Source organism: Rhinolophus ferrumequinum, chromosome 8, assembly GCF_004115265.2.
Source record: "Rhinolophus ferrumequinum isolate MPI-CBG mRhiFer1 chromosome 8, mRhiFer1_v1.p, whole genome shotgun sequence".
In the NCBI taxonomy this organism is placed as follows: Eukaryota; Metazoa; Chordata; class Mammalia; order Chiroptera; family Rhinolophidae; genus Rhinolophus; species Rhinolophus ferrumequinum.
In genome coordinates this window covers 78212600-78238556 of record NC_046291.1, presented here as the reverse complement: position 1 = coordinate 78238556, position 25957 = coordinate 78212600, and the positions used below count along the sequence as shown (strand labels likewise).

The following is a 25957-nucleotide window of genomic DNA, read 5'->3' as shown; positions in this document are numbered from 1 at the left end:
ATAGTAAGTTCCAAGTAAACATTTGGTGAATAAATGAATGAACATGTGTTGTTCTGTATAAAGACTGATTGGGAGGGGATACAAGGAAGACACAGCTCTTATCATGAGACACTTTATAAGCTTATTGAAGAAAAGAAGATATGCATATGAAAAAAAAAGAGTAACAGTTCACAATAGTGTAGCATGAGCAGAATATAAGTAGTACAGACAAGTAATTTTGCAGGAGTTCAGAGAAGGCATTTACAACAATCTTTACAAGTATTAGGAAAGAGAACACTAAATTTGTTTGTGACTCTTCCTTTTGGATCACTCTCTAATAGCTTTGCCAGCCCTGTAAATTTTTTATTCCATATAATCAGGAAACATTGTTTCTCACATATAATAGTGCACCTTACACATATCTTTATTGTCATTTTGAACTGAAACTGAATCATTTCATTTCTCCTTACAAATAGGCTGTGAGATATTTCATAAGTAGGAACTGCAATTGACCCATCATTGTCAGTGATGTCACAGGTGCAGTAGACACTTTGTGAATATTTACTTTGTAAATAATAGATTAATTTGTAATTCTAATGCTATCTCTAAGTGGCTGAGTCCACTAGATCATAGGTCTGAGGAATTGAAGGTTTCCTTGTATTCTTTCATTAAGAAACTAATATACAATGTGATGTATATACATATATATGTATATATATATGACATTACAGAATTGTACACCTGAAATCTGTGTAAATTTACTAACAATTGTCACCCCAATAAATTTTAATTAAAAAAGGAAATTAATATAATATTGTGCATTAGCTATATTATAATAAAAAATATTTTTTTTAAAAAAAGGATATCTGGGAGATCAGTGAGCAAAGCAATCATGTGCTGAGGCATTAAGGGGGACCAAGAGGATGACAGAATTAAATCACTCACTCATATCCAAACCCTCTTTCCTTACGGTTTTTACACATATATATATCGCACACCCATACACTCTAATTAAATTAAGTTCACTAATATATAAGAATATGTTTTACAATATCTGGAAATATCTTCAAAATAAACATAATTAGGTCAAGAATGTATTAATTAGTAATAGAACCAGGCTGCAAGATTATAAAATTTCACAACAAAATGTAAAGATAAAAAAAGAAAATACATATGAAAATAGACAAGGAGAGAAGACAATCATAACTATGCCCTGACATGTATACAGAAGCATATTTTTCTAACTTTAATTATCCCCATATAACATATACTTATAGAATTCTTAGTATGTGCTAGGCATTATTATAGACTTATTAGTATGGTAGTGAATGTGACAGTCTCTGTAATCATGAGTTCACTTCTGAAGTTAATTAAAAATAAGCTATCTTAAGATATATAAAAAAAGATATATGATAATTGGTAATGTATTATACAATTATAGGACTGGAAAATAGAATTTGTAATTTAAGATGATAACAATTACAGTTAGCTCTCTACTGATATAATAAGACAAACAGCATAATTGGTAACCATTTTCAAGGGTTACCTTATAGCGACATTGGTGGCCAGCTATTGTGCATTGTAACTACAGGCAGAATTAAAAGCTACATGTTGTCATAATCATATTTGCCTATAAAACGAGGGAGAGGCCTTTTAACACCAGGAGAAGCTAAACTTTTTGAGTTGAGCTGAATGAAGCATGAACCATCTACAGAGGCCAGATTATGTAGGTCCTCTCTGAAAACAGGAAACAGGAAATGTAAGTTTCTTAAAGTACTTTCACTTTAGGTGTCTTTTTTCTTATGATTAATGAAGCAGCACTTAATGATCTACTGTTGTGAACACACTAGACTCTAAATTTCTTATTACCTTGGGTTGCTAGGTCCTAGAAAATTCAAAATCATACTTCCTGGACTAAATTTATATGCTGTTTCAGGAAACAACATAAAAACATGAAAAAAATACAATATAATGTTTAAAGTTGCTATGCCTCTTTCACCTGATGAAATAATTGTCAGCACACTAGGAAAGTAGTAGACTAGAATGCAAGGAGTCTAGGACTGGGTTCTTATCACTGTCCTACCATTTATCATGAGACTTTCACAAAATTACTTTATCTCTTCTGGCTTTACTTTCCGTGTGTGTGTGTGTGTGTGTGTGTGTGTGTGTGTGTGTGTGTGTGTGTATATATATATATATATAGATAGATAGATAGAGATAGAGAGAGAGAGAGAGAGAGAGAGATGGGGGAACGAAGGAAAGGCACATTTTAGATAACCTTCAGGGTCACTTTCAACTCGGATGTTGTAATCTTAAGATTTAAGTGTTCTTAAAATTTAAGGGAATACAGTACCTCAAAGTCCAGTCCAATTTTAGCTGTTACATAGATCTTCCTTTTTGGTTTTCTTTTCTTTTTCATCAAATTTTTGGTCCTTTGAACTACCTCTATTGTCTGAAGCTAAAAAGGATAAAGTATACGCGTACGATTTTTCCCAGAACACGATCCTAGTGGCTATTAATCGACATTTTTTTTCAACTATACATTTATCCTATTAAATGCCAGCTTGTTAAATTTGATCAAGGATCCTACCTGTTGACATTTAAAAAAAAAAAATCTCATGTTACCCAATGAATCCTTTCTGTGATATCCACAAATTTGGTAATTGGCTTTTCTATATCTTTATTCAAGCCAGTGATAAATGTGTTAAAACGGATCAAATATATACTTTTGACATACCAGTGGGCAGCCGTTATTCTGACTTTTACTGTCATAGTTTCCTGAGTTTTCCATAAATGGTAGCATTCAGTATATACTCTTTAGTCTGACTTCTCTCATTCAATATGACGATTTTAAAATGCATGTTTTTTTGCATGTTCCTTGCTTTTCTATGGTGTGAAAAATACCATAAACTATGTACCTATTTTGGATATATAGGTTGTGTTCAATTTCTGACTATTATGAATAATGACATGAACATTCTTGCCCATATCCTTTAGAGGACGTTTGCTATCATTTCTGTTGGGTACATACCCAGAGAGAATTGCTGAATCATAGTACAGCTTTAGTAGGTAAGGCTTATTTTATACATTAATCATCTCAAACAATTCTCTCCTAATTAAAAATCTCTTATATAGACTTTCCACAGCTTTTGTTGAACTCCGCCATCCCCTTCACATCTGGCTGATTGAAGCATTAAGATCTTCTAGTACAGATGAAGACTGTTCTAGTACAGAGGCCTATAGTTTTAGTACACATAAAAAAAATCTAAAGATTCCATTTCCTGAAACTGATGCAAAACATAGTTGATGGTATTTACGTTGGCAGATTAGGGGTAAATGACTGGCTTCAACTAAGGCATGGCTTTAGAATTTGCCATTCTTAAACAATAAAGTCAGATTATTGTTTTAGCTTCCTCCTCAATGACTAGGAATTTTTTCTGGTTTTGTTTTTCTTTCTTCACGAGTTTTGAGTAGGTCTGAGAGGTAAAATTCCCAAGATACTGGCTTTTCTTGATGGTTCTTTTTTAAATACTGTAATATATTTCTAAAAGCTCTATATCTTAGAGCATTTGTGTGTACCACACAATGATAGTACTTTGATCTGTCTAGGATTCTGGGTGAAAAAATAAATGTAACAAACACAACCACAGCTTTCGTAAAAGTAATTAAATCCAACCTTAACTCTGAAAACATCAAAAAATTGTAAATATACCTATTATTATTGTTGTTGTTATTATTATGCTAACAAGTGCTATATGGATAAGGCAACAATTGTGAAGATGGAAGGAGTCTGTGAATTATTAACTACTGGATTGAAAGAAGCTATAAAGAAAATGAAAGACAGAAGGGAAGGCGGGATGGCAGGAAGAAAGGGAGGGAGTGACAGAGGGAAGAAGAAGGAATCACACTTCTATTCTATCATTGGCATAGCCATACCCATCTGCTAACACGTTTTAACAGGGAGTATAGACATATGAGAAGATTAGATTAAACTGAGGTGCTCTAAAAATATATTTTTCTAACTTTTTAACTGGTGCTTGAGGGACAAGGTTCTTCCCTTATCTTTTATCAATATATTGCTGATAATTTAAAACCAGTTTTATCACACTAAGTCTAAATGTGGCTGCAGTTTGGATATAGTACCTAGTGTGAGAAAGATTACTGTGTGTGTGTGTGTGTGTGTGTGTGTGTGTGTGTGTGTGTGTATCTACAATAATTGGAAATTACCCCACAATTTATTAATGAGAAACCTTATTATAAATATCCTTTTACAAAAAAATACCCAAAAAACACAATACCCTCTGGCAGCAATAAATCTTTCTGGAAGGATCAGAGTTTGGTCATTACATCTACTAATGAGGCTAGAGTCTAATACTTAGTTCCTAAGGTGATATTTGGTCAATGAGGATATGGAAGCTCAGAATCTGGTTAAAATCCTGGAGATGCACTTTGCTCAGTTTTACAAACTAGGATAATTGTATACTTTTTGTAGAAGGTTCTAATAAAATTTTTTTAGAGCTTACATGTAACATACTAAGAAAGTCTAAGTTAAACATACAAGTATTTACTCAAGGACAGCTCCCAATTGTGAGTACTAAAATTGACAAATTTATTTAGCTTAATTTATCAAATTTCTTTATTTCCATCCAGTTGGACCATTTTACTTTACCTTGTACTTTAAAAATAAAGACAACTATACTCAGTCACAAAAGTATATGTTAACTTATGGGAAAGTCTATATGAAGTGTGTTCTTGATAAACTTCAGGCTTCGGTTCTAGAAGATATTTTATCTGTAATTATTCAACTACTGTTAATATTTAGTGTACGCTTTATTACCTTATAGAGAAAGGTGTTAAGATTTTTTTCCAGTATTTTTCAGCTTTTCTTATTAAAAACAAACAAGGCCTATCTGTATGCAGTCAATAGAAACCCATGATACTGATACGGAAACATAACCTCACTTTAACTCTGATTGTTGGTGTTAAGAAGAACACTCTCCTTCGTCATGCCACATCTCCAATCACCAACTTTTTTTTAGACTTTAATTATCTAATACCACTATGAGATGAGTTGGTTGGAGATACCTTTCTGTATTTGAAGCCAGAAATAGAAACTTTCGCCATGGTTTTTCTTTTCATTTTCAGCAGTGACCTTAACAGATAGGCCCAGAAATATAATTGCTTGTACATTTACAAAGGCTGTCTTAAGAGCATTCAATTCATTAATTCCTCTAGCTTAGCTAAGATTGTGGTTTCCAAACTGATTTTTATTCTACAACTTTTGCAGATATGGCAGTTACTCCTAATTCAAATCCTATCTTTTGCTCTTTCAAAAATCACCTTCTCTAAATTTTAGAGACTTTCTCATATCACTCCTGTATTTCCCAATCATCATGGGTCTCAATGCAATGTTTTATTCCTGTTCTGTGTCATTTCAAACTAGATACCAAATTTAGTCCTTTTCCCTAATCCACTTATTTTTCTCCCATTCCCACTCAGAAATATTCAAACAGACATGAAGTACAAACAATGCAACAGAGTTTATGGAAGCACGGGATGTGGAGATTTATTATAACAACATCAAAACTTCAAACTGAAAATCACATGTTTTTATTCTAAAAGGTTCCATGGTCTCACACACCATGGGTGAGTTTTCAGCGGCAGCTTCATATGGTGCCCTCGCCTCGCACGTACCCACAGCTCCTCTCCTGCCTTCCCGTCTCATCCCCTCTCATCTCAATGTATCATTTCTTCCCCTTTCTGGTTACTCAAAAAGAAACCCTCTTCAACCATTGCCCCCAACCTCAGCAACAGGTCTGCTTTTACATCGTTCCAATTCAGTAACCCTCAAATGGCTTCCCGTTACAATTGTTTGTTTTAAAGGAAAAACAAAACAAAACAAAACAAAGATGCAGCCATACCTCAGGGATTTTACATTGCTTAGTCTTGGAGTGGTGTCCAGGTTGAGAATTACTAGTTAACCCATCAGTGGTATAAATAAGAATGTCTGTTATTTAACAGGGTCCGTGATCTTGTGAAGAGGATTTGTATTATAAAATGCTACTCTGACTCTATTACATTCCACCCCCATCCCCATTATAATCTCATTGCTATTAATGGCTCTCTACTGAAGGGATTTTCAAGGAGAGAAAGGCTTGACATAGTCTCTAGAATATTGGATTTGGGGATTTTCCCCCCTCTAGTAGGGCAAGGCCTTTAACCTGAAAAAAATAATTAAAAACAAAAAAAAATGTTCAATTGATTATGATAGGCCACTGGTCCAGACTTTTTAGAAATCACTGTTCTTCATCTATACCCAAATCAAGCCAAGTCAAAAGGCAGCTTACAGGAAGATTACTTTACTTTGTTCTTTCTCTATTTCTGATAGGCTCCCTTTGATTGAACTACAGATGTGTCCTATGCCATAGGTTTGTATTCTTTACTTGATTTTTTTTTCTTTTAATTATATAGACATTGTGAGCCTTGGAACAGATCATATTTCTCTTTGTACTGGTTAAATTAAAATTAGTTAACTAAATTAGTTAAATAGCAATATAAATTTACTTCCAACTTCTAGCAAGAAATATAGAATTTTACAATGTACATTTGATTCTAGTTTCATGTTAGTTTTCCCCTATTTTTCCCCTTAGCACTCATTTTCCCCATCTTAAGTGTTCATCTTATTGCAATTATTGCATTTTTGGAAGCTACATGAAATATTTTTTGAATGATATATCTAAATACATATATATCTATATATAGATGTAGACATACATATATTATTTTAACATATCAAATCACATGCTATACAAAAATGACATCAAAGTTGTATATACACAGTGTAGAGAATATTTAGGAAAATCAACAAAATCCAAGACAATGCAAGAAAATGTTAAAATTGTGCTTTTACTTTTTTGTTCCTCATCCTTTAAGAGTCCTAGCTGGATATATATTTTTTAATGTATTAAATCATAATACTTAAGATAATAATATATATTCTTTATAAGTCATTTATTCATAAAATAATAAACAAACATATATATTTAAGTTAAGTCTTTTTTTAACTAGTAAGTTATACAATAAAAAGAAAGGGTTTAGTACTACCAGTGCAACTACTACTTTTCAATCATGCCCTATTTGGGTGCACTATGTACCAACGCACACCAGTTGATACCTCTGGAGCAGACCTTGACAGTTATAGAAATTGAGAGGAAAGCAGTCAGTCAAGGTCATCAGGAAAGAATTCACTGGAGAGGTGAGACTTTGGCTGAAACTTAAAGACTGGGTTACATTTGGATTAAGAATGCAGTATGGTTCATAGAGACCTATAAATAACCAATTTAATAAATGTGGCCATCTTCATAATAGTAGGGAGGGTCAAACAGGTCATTTTAGGAAAAGTGGTGAGCAAGAACTACGATGGTAGCTGGTTCTGGATCCATCAGACGCTTTCCTGGGTGCAGATATAAATTAAGTTGTACTTTCTATTCTTTTCCAACTTTGAAAACATTTATTCAAACATTCTGTAGGCTAATAAGGACCCGAGTGTTTGAAATTCCATAGTAAAAGGGATTCAATAATAAAGTGCTGATGAATTACATTTGTTTCTTTCATTTTGAGAAAGGCAAATCAATACAAATGCTAATGGCCAATTTTCTTATAGCAACAAATCACTAAGAACACCATCCTTCTGAGTAAATAAAATAAAATCTGCAGCCTTCAAAGATTTTAGATATTTTAATCCCTTTAAGATACAATGTTATGAAACCTTATATAATATACATTCTCTTCTAAATTACTATTTTATCAAATAAGAAATATATGCTTGTCTACCTTTTGTGTCCTGAAAGAAATTTTCATTCAATATACTTTTTATAAAAGCAATTCCATTTTCAAGTTTTGAATTGTTTCCTCTCAGGGTAACAAAAAGAATCTTTCACATTTTCTTACGCATTCACTGCTTTTTTTCCTCTTCAAAGCAATTGCCCTGCGCTGTTTCTCACATGCATTAAGTTAGTTCTCACAGCCCTTGTATGCCTAATTTTGACTTTCAAGTAGCATATGAGAACAAAAATGTGCTGTCACACTCTCATCTCATTCAGATTAGAAGAGGACTGATAGCAGCTCCAAGGAGAAATTGTTTTAATTTATTCTGTTTTGAACTTCCAAAGCTAAGCTGTAAAACTAAGACAGCATGTTGAATAGATGTATCTTCAGGGGACACCTACTCAGACATTTCTTTAGGAAACCATCCACCTGTTACAGAAACACTGTCATTCTATTTTATTTTTGAATGGAGAAAAGACAGAAATCTTGTTCCTCAAATGTTTGGTTTCTATGCTATGCCTCAAATTACTAAATCAGACAAAGATGGAGTATACACCTTAAAAATAGAGGTTGTCCCAGCAAATATGTTTGATTTTTTTTTTTTTTTAATTCATCCTCATGAAGACAGGAATTTACCATAATAGCCAAAGGCTTGGATACTGTGTTCTGATTTTCTGAGTTAAAAATATCAGCTCTAGTATTCTGTGGCTCTATGACAAGGGCAACTTACTTAATCATTCTGTTCAGCTTCCCAATAGGTAAATTGGGAATAACAGAGTTGCTGTAAGGATTAAATAAATTAATGTTTGTTAAAGCACTTAATGCCTAGTACAAAATCAATATAATAAAGTATCAGCTCAGCTATTAAAAATAAAAAACAAATTATGATACTCCAAATTGAAAAGTATACTACCTGATAAATTTGATAATTTTATATGCTTTTGAACTTTTAACATGATTTTAGCTTGACATACAATCTTTATCAATTTAAAACTAAAAAGAAAAACTTCCTCGCAGCCAACATCAGGTCCTGAGCAAGGAGCAGAGGCACCGCCCTCTGGGAATGTGAGCAAGGAGCCACCTGCGGACCCGTTATGGGGTAGGTGCTGATTTGAGGGGCCGCACCCGCGGGGTAGGATCGTGAAACCGCTGCCACCGGGCTCCAGGAGCGCTGAGGTTCAAGTCTAGCTGTAAGGCCCAGAGGTGCCGTCGGCACAAAACCAGAGGGTCGCTGCGGCCAGACAGCTGTCACCCGGGCCCCTGTCCGGACCTCTCCCCAACCCCCTACCCCACTCCACAAGTCCCATTCTGCTTCCAGTCCCAGCTGCAGGACTCACACCCATATCCGGCCTCTCACAACCAAGATCATCTGTGGATTCCTCCCAGAATCTGCCAGGAGGGATGTGTCTGTCCTCAACACCAACTTCTCCTCCATCAGTGCACAAAGTATATTTTCTCCAAAGTCCGTCAAAAACCAAGACAGAAGGGATTGCACAGTTCCTCACAATTCAGGTCTCAAAGCAAGCCCTGAGTTACCACCTTTGCCACTGCTGAAAGGCGTGCCACCCTCAGAGCAGCCTGAAGTTCCTAAAGAAACTTCAGCAGAGCTATGTCATTTCTGACTTCATGGACGCACTATCTGATCTTACAATGAAAGAATATAAGTGCTCTACTCTTAATGAGCTGGTGGACTACATTACAGAAAGGAGCCACTGTTTGACAGAGCAGACGTCCCCTGACGTAGTTAGAATGGTATCATGCAATATATTCAGAACTCTCCCTCCTAGTGACAGCAATGGCTTTGATCCAGAAGAAGATGAATAACTTTGAGGCATCACGGCCATACTTACAGCTTGTATATAAATGTTTCATATGAAGTTTGGAAAGCCAAGAATTCAAACCAGCTCTGATAAAAACTACATAGATCACAAATTTGTATTTTGGAGCTATTTGAGAGCAAAACCTTAAACACAGTTTTATCCATAATGTATGGCAAGTTTCTTGATCTTAGAATACTCTACCCAAAAACAGATCAACAATATTTTTCTAAGGTTTGTTTACGAAACCGTACTCTTCAATGGTGTAGCAGAACTGCTAGAAATACTAGCAAGTATGATCAATGGTTTTGCTTTACCTCCTAACGCAGAACACAGTTTCTGTTGAGTGTTAATCCCTTCACAAACTGTCAGGAGCTTATCACTCTTCTATGCTCAGCTGGCATATTGCATATACACTTTCTAGAAAAAGATCCTTCACTAACAGAACCAGTTATTAGGGGGTTAATTACATTTTGGGCCAAAACATGTAGTCAAAAATAGGTCACGTTCCTTGGGGAGTTGGAAAAAATACTGGATGTGTGATTGAACCTTCACAATTTGTTAAAATTCAAGAAACTTTGTTTAAACAAATTGTCAAATGAGTACATAGCCCCCATTTTCAGGTGGCAGAAAGGGCACTCCATTACTGGAATAATGAATATATCACGGGTTTCACAGAAGAAAACTCTAATGTAATCCTTCCTATCACGATTCCCCGTCTTTATAGGTTTTCAAAAGTATATTGGAATCTGGCTACCATGGCATTAGTGTGCAATGTGTTAAAGGCATTTATGGAAATGAACAGCACCATGTTTGACGAGCTGACAGCCACATACAAGTCAGATTGTAAGCACGAGAAAAAGAAAAGGAGTGTGAAGAATTGTGGGGAAAAACTGCAGGATCTGGAGTTGAAGAGAGGTCTTAGATGTGATGGGATAATTTCAACTTTAAAATAATGACAACATTACTAACCTGTTGAGTCACACATTTATGTAGAAAATGTAGCAACAGTTTTCTGTATTGTGCAACTTTACAGTAGATTTCACATTTATTTCATTATTACAACAGCTTTGTATGAACCTGTCTCTAAGTAAAGGAAAAAAAATAATAAGGATTTCAATGCAAAGCTTGGACAATAAATGGACTTACCAGAACTTTGCAAACATATCATTATTCTAACCCTCTTTAAAAACGAGTAGTGTTCAGAGATCTACTTTTAACAGTTGATGAAACTGCTGCTAAAAGTCCATTACTGGGAGTTCCTTATTTATCATTAGCAGAGAATATGAAACAATTTTCAAATGGGAACAATCTTAAATTTAGCTTGCCTTTCTGCTTAGTTGTTAAATGTATTTATAGTAAAGGATGAAAAAAAAAAAGACTTTCATCTCCATATGTTTGTATGACATCCTCCACTGGATAAGTTAACTGTAATATGACATTTCTTTCTTTTGCACATCTTCATGAGTTGGACGTCCACATGGAATGGGGCTATGGCTTATATAAAAGTCCCTGATAAAAGTTTTGTTTACTGCAGTGGACATCTTTCCAGTAAACATGTAGCCCTGGTACTCCTTCAGTTTTAATATTAGGAGTAAAAGAGAAGAGGTGATAAACATAGTGGGGGAGGGAATTTTGGATTCATGCATGAATTTATGGTGAATCCAAATTGATGTCCTGAATTCCTTTGAAAACAAGCACAGGGACATCAGAGGCTTAGTACCTGACCGGTATTAGTTGCTTATATCATTGAACACACATACCAGATATGTTTTAGAAATGGCAGAAAACATCCTTTTGAACCATTTTAAAATCAGAAAGACAAACACTAAATAGTACAACCATGAAACTGATCACCAGGATTGCAAATATAATTGAGAGTGGAGGTGAGTAAATAGCTTGGACTGTTGCAATTGTTGCCTTAATTTTTAATATTATGTATTATAAAGTATTCCAGCAAAAGAGTAAGCAAAAGCATTATAAAGTATTCCAGCAAAAGATGTAGCCTCTGGAGAAACAAACAAACATGTTACAGTGTCTTTTTGTAACTTCTGTTTCTATAGCTCATCACAAGGCCAGCACTGTGTATGGATGGACAGGATACAGGATAAATATTATTATGCATTCTGAATGGGACGCATATTCCTAACTACTGTATTTGATACCAAAAGAGGTTTTACAAATACTACTGAAAATAATCTGGGAATTCCTAATGTCCTGAGTATTAATAATAAAGTTTAAAAATGCTTTTATATCAAAAAATAAAAGTACAGAGAAAATATTTTGGTATTTCCTTTGAAAAAGAGAAAACTCTACTTTTAATTAATCTCATCCAAGAAAACAACAAAATATATGGAAAATATCTTTAAAAATAAACAATCGGATATTTTTATATATTTCCAAAATCACTGTCTATGATTTTCTTATATTAAAAGTTAACATTGATTTGGATGCACAGTGGAATCCCGTATTTTCAGAAAGGCAAAATTAAGTTGAATATTAAAAGTTACATAGGAAATTTGCTATAAAAAGTACTTGAAATTGTCAGTGTTTATTTATCAGGGGCAGGACAAACACTTTTTTTTAAATTTCAGGATAAGAAAAACTTATTAAGATTATTAAAGAATCAATAAAATTTATGTTTTCAAAGGTCTCTTAAGTGTCTATGCGTATCATTAAATTCAAAGATGACAGATACCTATATACAAATCTTATGACATGATTATGTTTTAGTTTGATTACTATGATTGAATCATAGCTAATATGATGATAAAACAGTACATAATTGTGTTCTTCTTGGTCTTTCAGAAGAAAAAAAAATAATGATTCGCTTTTGCGAAGAAATTTGTGCTAAAAATAAAAATCAAGGTAAATCAGGACTTTTTATTGAGGGTCATATGTATTATAGTGGATACAAAAATGACTAAGAAGCCTCCTTCAAGTTTCCAAGAGAATCAAGTACTTGGTAGCCATATACATTGCCTATCGTTTTACAGTAAGTTGCAGTACTGTTCAACCTATATTAAAGGAAGGCTCCATATTCTCTTCCTACATTGCTCCTCAGAAGCCAGTGCAAGACTATGGACTGTATAGATACAAAAGCTCAGCAAATGAATGATCAAGCATTACTGTATGCATTCTTTCCATCAGAAAGTTTAAAGTCAACATGTCATAAATATCTATACCCCCAATACAGAAGCACCTAATTATATAAAGTAAATATTAACAGACATAAAGGGAGAAATTCATAGTAATACAATAAAGGAAGGGGATTTTAACACCTCACTAGCATCAAGAAAGAAAATTAATATGGAAATAACCGCCTTAAATGTCACATCAAATCTCATCAAGTTAACATTTTAAAACATTTCATCCAAGAATTGCAGAATATAGATTGTTTTTTCAAGTGCACATAAAACATTCTCTAGGATAAATCACATATGATGCCACAAAAGAAGCCTTAATATATTAAAAAGACTGAAGTCATATTAAGCAACTTTTCTGACCACAATGGCATGAAACTAGAAATCAACTATAAGAAGACAATTGAAAAGCGAGATATATATATATATATATATATATATATATATATATATATATACACACACACATACATATATATATATACACACATACATATATATATACACACATGTATATATACAGATAGATAGATAGATAGATGATAGATAGATAGGAGAGACTAAACAGCATGCTATGAAATCAAACAGAAAATCAAAAACAACCTTAAGACAACTGAAAGTGAAAACACAACTTTTCAAAATTTATGGGTTATAGCTAACGCAGTTCTAAGAGCAAAGTGCATAGCTTTACAGGCCTACCTCAAAAAATGATAAATATCCCCAATAAACAATTTAAAATTACACCTAAAGAAACTAGAAAAAGAACAAACAAAACCCAAAGTAAAGAAATAATGAAGATCAGAGTGAAAATAAACAAAATTAAAATTTTAACAAACAATAAAAAAGATCAGTGAAACTAACAGTTGGTTATTTGAAAAAAAGGTAAACAAAATTGACAAACCTTAAAAATTTATCAAGAAAAAACAGAGCCCAAGTAAATAAAACATAAATGAAGTTACACAGAGATAAACAGAATCATTAAAGAATACTACGAACAGTTATACACCAACAAACTTGACAATCTAAAAGAAATGCATAAATTTCTAAAAGCATATAACCTTCCAAGATGTAACTGAGATAAAACAGAATATATAAACAGACAAATTACTAGCAATGACAATGAACAGTGCTTAAAAAACTCCCAACAAATAAAATTCTAGGACCAGACGGATTCAAAGGTGAATTCTATGAAACATTTATAAAAGAATTAACAGCTATCCATCTCACCCATTTCAAAAAACAAAGAAAAAGGAATGCTTTCAAATTAATTCTATGAAGCCAGTATCACCCTGATTAAAAAAAAAAATTACAGGCCAAAATCTCAGTGAACATAGATGCAAAAATTCTCAACAAAATATTAGCAAACTAGATTCAATAGTACGTTAAAAGGATTATACACCATTACAAGTGGGATTTATCTCAGGTATGGATGCAAGGATAGCTCAACAACCATAAGTCAATGTGATACATCACATTAACAGAATGAAAGATAAAAAATCATATGATCATCTCAATACATGCAAAAAAATATTTGTCCAAATTTAACGTCATTTTTATGATTAAAAACTCCCAGCAAAGTGGGTATACAAAGAACATACCTCAACATAACAAAGGCTATATATATGACAAATCCACAGGTAATACGTGCTCAATGGTGAAAAGCTGAAAGCCTTTCCTTTAAGACTTTCTTCTAGGAAAGAATGTCCACTATCATCACTCCTATTCAACCCAGTATCAGAAGTCCTAACCACATCAATCAGAGAAAATAAAGAAAAAAAAAAAAAAAAGGCATCCAAATCAGAAAGGAAGAAGTAACATTTGCACTATTTGCAGATAACATGATACTATATTTAGAAAACAGTAAAGGCTCCATCAGAAAAAATAAATAAATAAAATTTAAGAAACTATATATATATATATACACCTAGATATAAAGATATACAGATATCTATATAGAGATATAGACATATATATATATCATATATATATGATATATATGATATATATGATATATATATATATATATATATATATATATATATATATGATATATATATATATGGGCGGCCAGATGGCTCAGTTGGTTAGAGCCCGAGCTCTTAATAACATTGTTGCCAGTTCAATTCCCACATGGGATGGTGGGCTGCACCCCTGCAATAAAGATTGAAAAACAGCGACTGGACTTGGAGCTGAGCTGCTCCCTCCACAACTAGACTGAAGTACAATGACTTGAGTTAGAGCTGATGGGCCCTGGAAAAACATAGTGTTCCCCAACTAAAGGAAAAAAAATATATATATATCTATATATATCCATATATATAGATATATATATATATCTATATATATGGATATATATAGATATATATATATATATGTATCTATATAGATATATATATGAACTAATAAATGAATACAGTAAAGTTGCAGGAAATAAAATCAATATACAGAAATCTGTTTGGTTTCTATATAAAAATAATAAATGATTAGAAGGGGAAATTAACAAAATCTAACTTATAATTGCATCACAAATAAATACTTAGGAATAAATTTAACCAGGTGAAAACTATAAGACATTGAAGAAAGAAATTGAAGAGCATAAAATAAATAGAAGAATATGTCATGATAATGGATTAGAAGGATTAATGTCATTAAAATGCCCTTACTACCTAAAGCAATATACAGATTCAATGCAATCCCTATTAAAACACCAATGGCCTGCTTCTCATAACTACTGTAGAACAACTCATCCTAAAATTTATATGGAACCAAAAAAGACCCTAAATAGCCAAAACCCTTGAGAAAGAACAAAGTGGGAGGTATCATGCTCCCCAATTTCAAACTATACTTCAAAGATACAATAGTCAAAACAGCATGGTACTGGAAAAAATGGATATGTAGATCAATGTAATATAAAGCGCAGAAATAAATCCTCACTTATATGGTCAACTAATCTACAACAAAGAAGGGAAGGATATACCATAGAGTAAAGACAGTCTCTTTAATAAGTATTGTTTGGAAAATTGGACAGATAAATGTAAACAAAAGTAACTGGACATTATACCATATACAAAAATAAACTCAAAATAGATTAAAGACTTAAATGTAAGCACTGACACCATAAAAATATTAGAAGAAAACATAGGCGATAACTCTTTGAGGAAAGCCTTAGCAATAACTTCTTGGATAGGTCTCCTTGGGCAATGGCAACAAAGAAAAAAAAATAAACAAATGGGACTAAAAGGTTTTTACATCAAACTAAAAGGTTTCTGCTCAGCAAAGGAAATCACCAACAAAGTGAAAAAGCTAATGAATGGGAGAAGATATCCATCTATGATAATGAATTAGTATCCGAAATACATAATGAACTCATAAAACTTAACAAAAAAAAATAAACAATCTAATTAAAAAATGGGCAGAGGACCTGAACAGACATTTTGCCAAAGAAGACGTACAGATGGCCAACAGATGTACAAAAGGATAATCAACATCACTAATCATCAGGAAAATGCAAATCAAAACCACAAGAAGATATCACCTCACACCAGTCAGAATGACTATCATAAAAAAAAAATCAATAAATAACAACTGCTGACGAGGATTTGAAGAAAAGTGAACTCTTATTCACTGTTCGTTGGATTGTAAATTGGTGCAGCCACTATGGAAAACAGTGCAGAGGGTCCTCAAAAATTAAAAATAGAGCTACCATATGACCCAGCAATACCACTTCTGGGTATTTGTCCAGTGAAAATAAAAACACTAATTTGAAAAGATATATGTTCCCCAATGTTCACTGCAGCACACACACACACACACACACACACACACAAACACACTCACAGGAGTATTACTCAGCAATAAAAACAAATGCCATTTGCAAGAACATGGATGGACCTAGAGAGTATTATGCTAAGTGAAATAAGTCAGAGAAAGATAATTACTATATGATTTCACTCATATGTGGAATCTAAACAAAATTAATAAACAAAACAGAAACAGACCTATAGATACAGGGAACAAGTCCATGGTTACAGCAGGGGAGGAAGTGGAGGATGAGAAAACAATAAATAAAACCATAAAGGTCTACTTGGAATGGGGATATTGTACTACTGGGATTAGGAAATTTGACTCAATCATTAGCATTTGCAAAAAGAAAAATGTCAATCAGAAAATAACTTCTCAAACTTTCTCACTGGGGTGTGGGGGGAAGAATCTCATGACAGCAGAGCATTACACCAAGCACAAGATGCTTCTGATTGGCAGTCTCGGTGTGACTTCATAGGTCACACACCTACAAGGTGGCCCTACCTGTTCCTCCACTTCCCTGGGAGTGTCCCTTATTCAGTCACTTGCATGTGAATTCCTGCGCTCTGCTCTGGATAAATTCTAAGATGAATACAGCAACAAGCCTTCCCTTGTGGAACCCAGGGAAGAGAGATGAAGGAACAGAAATCATTCTATCATACATGTGACCATAAAAATAACAAATGAGTAAAATGAAATTCAACATGTCATAAGAAAAATACATCAAACCTGTCCTAAATCTGTTGCTTTACCTGTGCTCTCACTCAGCTGATGGAAGAAAAATAATCCATTCCTGTTCACCCAAACTGAAGACCTGAGAGTTATCCTTGTTTCCTTCTGCATCTATTTACCTTACCATTACATCCAATCAATCACCAAGTCCTGTACGTTTTAACTCTTCTTCTTTTTTAACGGCATTTAATACCACTACAGTTTAACTTCAGTCTTTACCATCTCTCTTCTGAATGATTGCAAGAGCTTCTTAAATAGACCCCTTTCCTATAATTTTATTCACCTTTAAACTGTTCTCATAACTATCAGGGTAACTTAGCTAAAAGACAAATCAGATCTTCCAGCTTATCATTGTTTGGGTTCTTTGGCTTCTTTGACTAAAATAAAGTTCAGATTCCTTAGTAAGCCATACAGGGCCATCTATGATTGAGAACAGTGGCCTCCAAACTTTCTGGATGAACAAAATAATTTGAGTTTCTCTCTCTCTCTCTCTCTCTCTCTCTCTCTCTCTCTCTCTCTCTCTCTCTCTCTCTCTATATATATATATATATATATATATATATATATATATATATGTGTGTGTGTGTGTGTGTGTGTGTGTTGCTATATACATATAGCAATTGCTATATATATAGCAACATATATATATTGCTATATATGTGTGTGTGTCTGTGTGTGTGTGTTGCTATATATATAGCAACACTGTGTTGCTCCGAAATAAGACCAGGTCTTATATTAATTTTTGCTCCAAAAGATGCATTAGGGCTTATGTTCAGGGGATGTCATCCTGAAAAACCATGCTAGGGCTTATTTTCCAGTTAGGTCTTATTTTTGTGGAAACACAACATATATAAATACACGCACACACACAGAGGGTGCCAAAAAAAAAGTATACACATTTAAAGAAAGGCAAATTGTAATAAAAATTGTAATACTCAATATATACCAATAACAAATGATGACCACAAGTTATGTTTGATTTCTGCAATTACAAGAGGTGCTCAAAGTGGTTACCATCAGTGTCCAGACACTTCTGATTGCGGCGAACTACTGCTGGTACCCCCTTTTTTGGCAACCTCAGTATATATATATATATTAATTCATTATACATGTACCCATATATATGAAACATTGAGAAAAACATAAATTTTAAAAAGGTACAAGAAAATTAAATATAAACATTTCTAGTATTTCCTTTTGTATATTTTCCTGTCTTATTCAATTATAGGGTATGCACCTTGCTCTCTTCTTGGAAAAGATCCAGCCCATTAAGTACTTCTTTGGTTCTGTCTAGCATACCTTCCTGACTTAGGTATAATTCTAGCAGTACCACCCCGCTTGTAGTCACCTTCATTCCCTGTACACAAACACATCGCATCATTTCTCATCTCTACGCCTTTTCTCATGTCATTTCTTGTGACTACTTTATCTGGGGAACTATTATTCACATTAAGATTCATGCATTCCTCCTCCAGAAAGCCTCTTGACAATCCCAATCTAAGTCATTATCCTTCTTGTTGCTCTATAATAACCCGTGCTTATCTTTACAGTTGTACTTAATGCAGAGTATTGCACAGATCACTTTTTATGCATCTTTCTTTCCAGTAGATTTAAAATTGGTTTTCATTCATCCTGGATCCATGATATCTATTTCCAGCTTTCCATGCATGATACTTGAATAAATGTTGATATTCAATTAACAATAATACAAATAGAATCAAGTAAATGGTAAAATAATTAAGAGTATTATCTAGAACAAAGACAGGTAAGATAAAAAACAATTTACTGAGAAGATAATTTCATAATATAGCAATATTTTAGCTGATTATTGAATCAGCTAGAGAATGAATATGCATTGAATACCTTATTATGAAGCTATATATTCCCTCCTATGGCGAAATATTAAAATCAGGTGGTAGAATATAGTTATATTATTATTTTAAAATAAACCTCATTATATATCAACTATAATTTAAATGATTCCATGCATACAATTGCACAAAGTTTAAGCTCAAGAGTTAAAGGATGTTTCAAAATTCTGAATATTTAAAATTATAACAATGTTTGACAAGCTATACCAAAAAAAGATATAGTATTTGTGTCATCTTGTTTAGAACAACTCAATAATAAAATTATATAATGTCTTGGATTTGCTTGAATTTGATAAAACAAATTGGTCACAAATTGAAATGGGTTATGATCATGGGGTTTATTACAATATTCTCTCCATTTATATTTTTATTTTATACAGAGGGTGCCAAAAATGCATACACATTTTAAAAACAGAAAACTACAGTAAAATCACAATACTCAATATATGAGTATATTGATAACAAAAGACGTAAACAAATCACATTTGACTTCTGCAAATACAACAGGTGCCCAAAGTGGTTACAATCAGCTTCCACATACTTCTGATTATGGTGAACTACTGCTTAAGCAATATTGACCAAAGTATCCAATTTATACATTTTTTGGCACACCGATATGCGAGGTTCGACAATTAAGTTTGGGAACTCATCCTAGAAAAAGTGCTACACCTCATTGCTGAATATCACTATGGTCACCTTTGAACTACTCACCTTGGGAAGCTATGCATTGATGTCCGCACATAGTCCACCCTTCAAAGCAATTTTGGAACTCTTTTTCAGAAATGGCCATCAGTGCTGCCATTGTATTACCCTTGATGTCCTGAATGTCATCAAAAGGTCTTCCTTTCAATATTTCCTTTATCTTCAGGTAAAGAAAGAAGTCACTGGGGGCCAGATCAGGTGAGGAGGGAGGGTGTTCCAATACAGTTATTTGTTTACTGGCTAAAAACTCCCTCACAGACAGTGCCGTGTGAGATGGTGCATTGTCGTGATGCAAGAGCCATGAACTGTGAGAGAAAAGTTCAGGTTGTCTAACTTTTTCATGCAGCTTTTTCAGCACTTCCAAATCGTAAACTCGGGTAACTGTTTGTCCAGTTGGTACAAATTCATAATGAATAATCCCTCTGATATCAAAAAAAAGATTAGCAACATTGTTGCAACAAGTTTCTGAACTTAATTGTCAGACCTCATGTTTGAAAGCTTTCATGGTAAAAGTTTACAAAGTGTTCCACAAGACTGAAAAGAAGTCTTCATTTTAATTTTCATTCCTAATCAAATTCAGAGCTTTTATGACAATAACATATATATCAAAAAGCTCTAATCTTTAGTACAATGTATTTGGATGACACTCTTGGTATCTTATCCATGCAGAAAACTAAGAAAGTTAGACAATTTCAGGAAATTTTACCAGAATGGTACTATATTAAACAGTTTACATTTAGACAGTTGAGAAACTGTATAATATAAATAAACAAAAAACCTGCAAGCAAAGAAAGTATTCATATGAACTAGATTTCGGAGGACACATAAGGGAAGTAATTCTTTTCTTTGTCTCAGGAGAATTAGGAACAGTTTTACTAAAAATATAGAGTCTTAATGCAGCTTAGGCAATTGGTGATTATTCACCTCAATTAGACCGTGCTCATGCTAATGACATTTTAAAGATTATATGATAAAACTAGGATGGAATGGAACAAGTTAGAAAATCCCCCTATACTTTGCATTATTAGGTAAATAGAGAGAAATTTAATGTGATACAAAAATAATAAGTGAGGCTTAGACACTTAAAAAAAAATAATGTAATGTAGCCCAGAGAGACTAAAAAAAAGACTTCTTAAGAAATTTTGATTCAGTGAGAATACAAATGAAATAGTTTTAGAAAGTGTGTAATAGAACATCTTAAGCCCGGTAGATCAAGGACAAACATATGTTCTGAAGAAGCCAACTTAAAATGTTTTAAGTTATGAAAGTAGGGATATAAAAACCCTCTCTATATCTGTATGCTATGTATGTGTTTGCATGTGTGTGTGTGTCCTTTCCTCCTGTCGCATTAGATGTTAGAAGAAAAACAGCGACAGACTTGCAAATAATTAGAAAGGAGTCTACAAAAGGAAACACTAGTGTTTTCGGAAATCTGGTAAGTGACTGAGTAGACCTACTGTTGTCCCTTGGACTTCAAAATGAGTGAATGCATGTCATGAAAAACACTTTATTAAAGACACATATAAAAGAGAATTTCCTCCTATACACCCTACAATATATGTCATATTTTATTGCTTTTGTTTCACCCTAATGTATGAAATTTGATGATTAGATCATAAAGCTATAATGATGAAAACTATTAGGTTGGTGCAAAAGTAATTGCGGTTTTTTGCAATTATTTTCAAACTTTTTAACCTCAATTACTTTTGCACCAACCTAATATATCCACAAAATCTGTGTACAAGAAAGTCCAAAGTTTTATTCTTAAGAGCCACAAACTAGAAGTATACATAGACCTTCATCAATGAAAGAACGGATAAATAGGCTGTGGTACATTTACACAATTGGACATCCTTTACAATGAAAAGGAACACACTACTAATACATGCAAGAATATAATGGATCTCAAAAATATTATGTGAAGTGAAGGAAATCACACACAATGATGCATATTGTGTGATTACATTTATATAAAATTCTAGAACAGGCAAAACTAACCTATGGTGATAAAAATCAGGTCAGTGATTGCTTCTGAGGATAAGCTTTACCTGGGAAGGAGCAAGAGAGAACCTGATGAAGTAATAGAAATATTTCATATCTTGTTATTTATTCATCCTAGGTTAATGAAAGCACATTTAAAGTCTGAGCATTTTACTATAGGCAACTTATACTTAAATACAAATATACATATATATATATACACATATACACACACACATATATATGTATATATATATATATGTATTTATATATATACACACACACACACATATATATATATATACATACATATATATATATTTATATTTGCTTAAAAAATCCTCTATGATCATTTTTAAGTAGATAATCTGACTTCATCTGAAAAAGTTAATCTGGAAACACAGATATGCCTGTGGTATACAGGACCCTAGAAATGCATTTGCCTAACCTTAAAGAAAGTATAATGTAGAAGAAAGTTCATAGGACCATAAAAGACAGTAGGTGGTGAAACTGTTCAGTGCCAATTCAGTGGGGCAAACAAACCAAAAACAGAGTCTTATTAAGTACATGTTACTTTGAAGGGACCTTTTTATAGTGGAGATACATATATATATATATATCAAATTAGAATCCTGCTCTCTAGAAAAATCAAATTCAGAAAGGTAACAAAGAAATGCACATGGATAACCGTAAAGTAGAAAGTAAACTACATGAAATGTACAAAATCATGGTGAAAATCCAGAATAAGGAACGATGACATCCATCTGGGAGAGTATACTTGGAAGTAGCTCGGAGAATGCAGCAAAAGAGAATATGGTATCCATCGGAACATGAGAACATGATAGAGAAGACTCAGAAATCAGCTTTGAAAGTTGAATTTATTTGTGTAAAACACCCAGTTTATTTGTTAGCATGAAAAGGTGGTTTTTAGTGCTAAGAGTTTAAGATTTTATGTGATGATGGTGACGGTGAGGATGCTGTCACAGCTAGGATGACTAACTGGTACAGTTTTCCCAGGACTCTCCTGGTTGCAGAACTAAAAGTCCAATGCCCCAGGAAAGCCCCAGGAAATCGATACTGAACATGATCCTTTCAGATCTCTAATGTTAGAGTACCTCGCAGATGATCCCGGGTACTCTGTTCTGAATCTACAACCGTGTTTGTGCCCAGGCCGCTCTCAGCTAATGACTGTCTGAGGCAGGAATACTAAGGTAGGCCAGTCTTGCAACATGTGAAACCATTCTGATGGGCATCTTTGGCTTGACAGGTGACTCTGGCTCCACACCAGCTGAAGCTTTATTAAAACTGCAGCACCGTCTAGGCTTTTCCTACCCGAGCTCCCTTCCTTCTCTCTTTTATATGGGTCATATCTGCATTGCAGTCTGACAACTCTGTTCATTTTTTTTTTATATAAGATGTGTGCATATCTAATCCTGCCTTAGTTCTGCTTTTCAGAGGCCCAGAACCAGCACAAGTGGTGACAGGAGCAATCTGAAGAAAATAAAGGGTAAGATGGGGCTCTGGGTCTGGCTCACTCTTTACACAACAGGCAGAGAGGATATGATATGTGGGGCACGGATAATTCCTGGAACATGATTCCAATTGCTAAAAATATCATGAAAAGTGACCCAAGAAAACATCTTTTGAAGGCGTGATGTCCTTGCAGGAACAATGATTCATGCATTTGGAAAATATGGAAGAAAAAATAACTACAAAGATGGCAGAGTTGGCTGGTAACTGTTTGTTGTGCGGGGTGGCCTGCAGGGCCTCTAGTCCTGCACCCCACATAAGAACGCAGGATATGGCGAGGCCAAAAAGGAACACCCATGGAGCCATAGGTAGGGGAGTCACACCACTATAGTCTCACTGGAGGTTGGAGACACAGGGAGCAGGAGACACACTATCCGCAACCTGCCGTCTGCTTCTCTGCCAGCCAACCAACCGACTGACCAACCAACGCAGCCACGGCAATTATATCAATGGCTAATTGGCTAACTGGTTACAGCTGATGGTCAATTAGCCACAGCTGATGGCCATCTACTACCTGAGCCAGCACCTTTCCATGGAGGCCGAAAGCCTGGAAACTGCTCTTTGCGACTCTGTCCCCAAACTGTTACACTGTAATGACCCACTACACAGAGATAAACTGCGAGCTGGTAACAGGCAGTTAAAAGTAAATGTGTGAGTCAGATTTCGGAGATTACAAAGAGGCAGTGGAGGTGTAGACACAGTTGAGCAAGAAACGGAAGATTGAACAGTTATGTCTACAGAGCTCCAGAGATGTTTAAAAGCTCATCAAAGGCAGGTGTGCATTCTAAACTCGGAGACCTGGTTGGTAAAACCTGACATCCTGAATCAAGAAATGAGGATATCTGGATAGGTGTTCCTAAGGGTGTTGGCTCTTGCAACGCCTCCTTGGACTCTCTGAGTTTGCAGAGGTGGTCTACTTCTCCCTAATGAAGGCTGGCATCATCCTTGTGCTGAAAAATGTTGCAGAGATACCTCACCCAATGGCAAAAGGCATCTCCTCAGGAGTGCACCCACTTCCAATCCCAGCAGCTCGGCTGATAACTATAAGCTCAGTATAGTTCAGCTGAGGAATTGCTGGGCCTCACAAGGGAGGAAAGAGATTATATACCAACAGAGCTGTAAGAAATAACTAGCATGACCAGCAGAAGTCAGGGGAGTCACCCCTGGTATTGAACTTTGAAGGTGCGTGATCAAATGGGGCTGGAATATAAGACTGCATAAGCAAAGATTCTTTTACTTGGGAGTACTTTCTCGGCATCTGGGATTTAATACTCTGGCAAGGATCCAGGCTATGGGGCAGAATCTCTGTGAAGGTAGCTCTGAAAGACATTCAAAGCATATGCCTTTCTCCATGTAAAGTTATCCAATATGCCCTGGCAGATGATAGAAGTAATAAAGAAGATGAGAGAAGGAAGTTAAAAAGCAGAAACAGATTATGTGAATAAAGAAAACCCTCCAAAGGATTATGTTCCATGAGAAGCTTCAGAAGACGCAAGACTGATGGTGATGTAGTGGTTCGATATTGTGATTTATAACAGGACATCTACATTTGATTTCCCTCTCTGTCTCTGGCACAGAGCTCCTAAAACGCTTGGAATTTCCTAAGTGATTGGAGCATAAAGGTATCTTTTGTTATCCGAATAAGATGGTTTTTAGAAAGCACCTAAGGATGGGGGCTGGTTGTCAGAAGAACGGACTGTGGGACTAGAGGGTTGGAACTTTCAGTCCCACCCTCCTGACCTCTCAGGTGGATAGCATCAGAATTGAGTTGAATTGTAGGAAACCCAGCTGGTGTTAAATAATTGTTTGTTGGTATGTCCCCGCCCTCCACCACCACCATGTTGTAATTGAGTGCAAAACTCCTCTAAGTGGTGAAAGGGGCACCGTCACTACCAATAAGTTCAGTAGTGGCTTTGCTTCTCAGGCCAGGATGACACTAGGAGGGGCAGTCACACAGCTCAGCTCATCAATATCCATGGTTATGATCTGTCCTCCCCATCTTCCCCCAATTTAAGAGCGGAGAGTTTGCTGTGCTTTCTAACTTACCAGAAGCTAGGAGGCCAGAACTTCCTTACAGGTAAGGTTGAAGTTGTAGCCAAGGAGGCTTGACCTGTAGGAGTTGTGGTGATGGTTTATACAGCATGGGGCCCCTGAGGCCAAAAATAGACTGGCAGCCAACAAGGGTGCTGCTTAACATTTACAACCCCGCCCCGCAAAACACACACACACACACACACACACACACACACACACACACACACAGGCACAGACAATGATGGAGGAGCAGAAGCCAGCGGGTGATTTCTTCAACAAAATGTCATGATACCCTCCTCACATCTCAGACCTGAATTAATTTTCAGATCCAGAACCCAGTGACTGAAGAAGGAGCCACATCCCTAGTAGGAGGGACCCTGTAACACCGTGGCCATTATTGAACTCTGAGGACCCTCCCAGATCCTTCCTCAAAAGATCCTATGACCACTTACTTGAGTGACTCAACACTAGGAGAAGGGAAATGCACAGATATCTTCAGGATTATTAGACACAGTGTCCGAGTTGACATTAATACCCCCCC

At 34.8% G+C, this 25957-nt stretch overlaps 1 protein-coding gene and 1 pseudogene across 1 annotated transcript in view; one reads left to right on the top strand and one right to left on the bottom strand.

The window, feature by feature from the left end:
- The window catches only part of LRP1B (LDL receptor related protein 1B), a 1793989-nt gene that overhangs the window by 449483 nt on the left and 1318549 nt on the right, over positions 1-25957 (bottom strand). The window lies entirely within an intron of this gene.
- LOC117025917 (serine/threonine-protein phosphatase 2A 56 kDa regulatory subunit epsilon isoform-like) lies at positions 7108-10579 on the top strand (annotated as a pseudogene).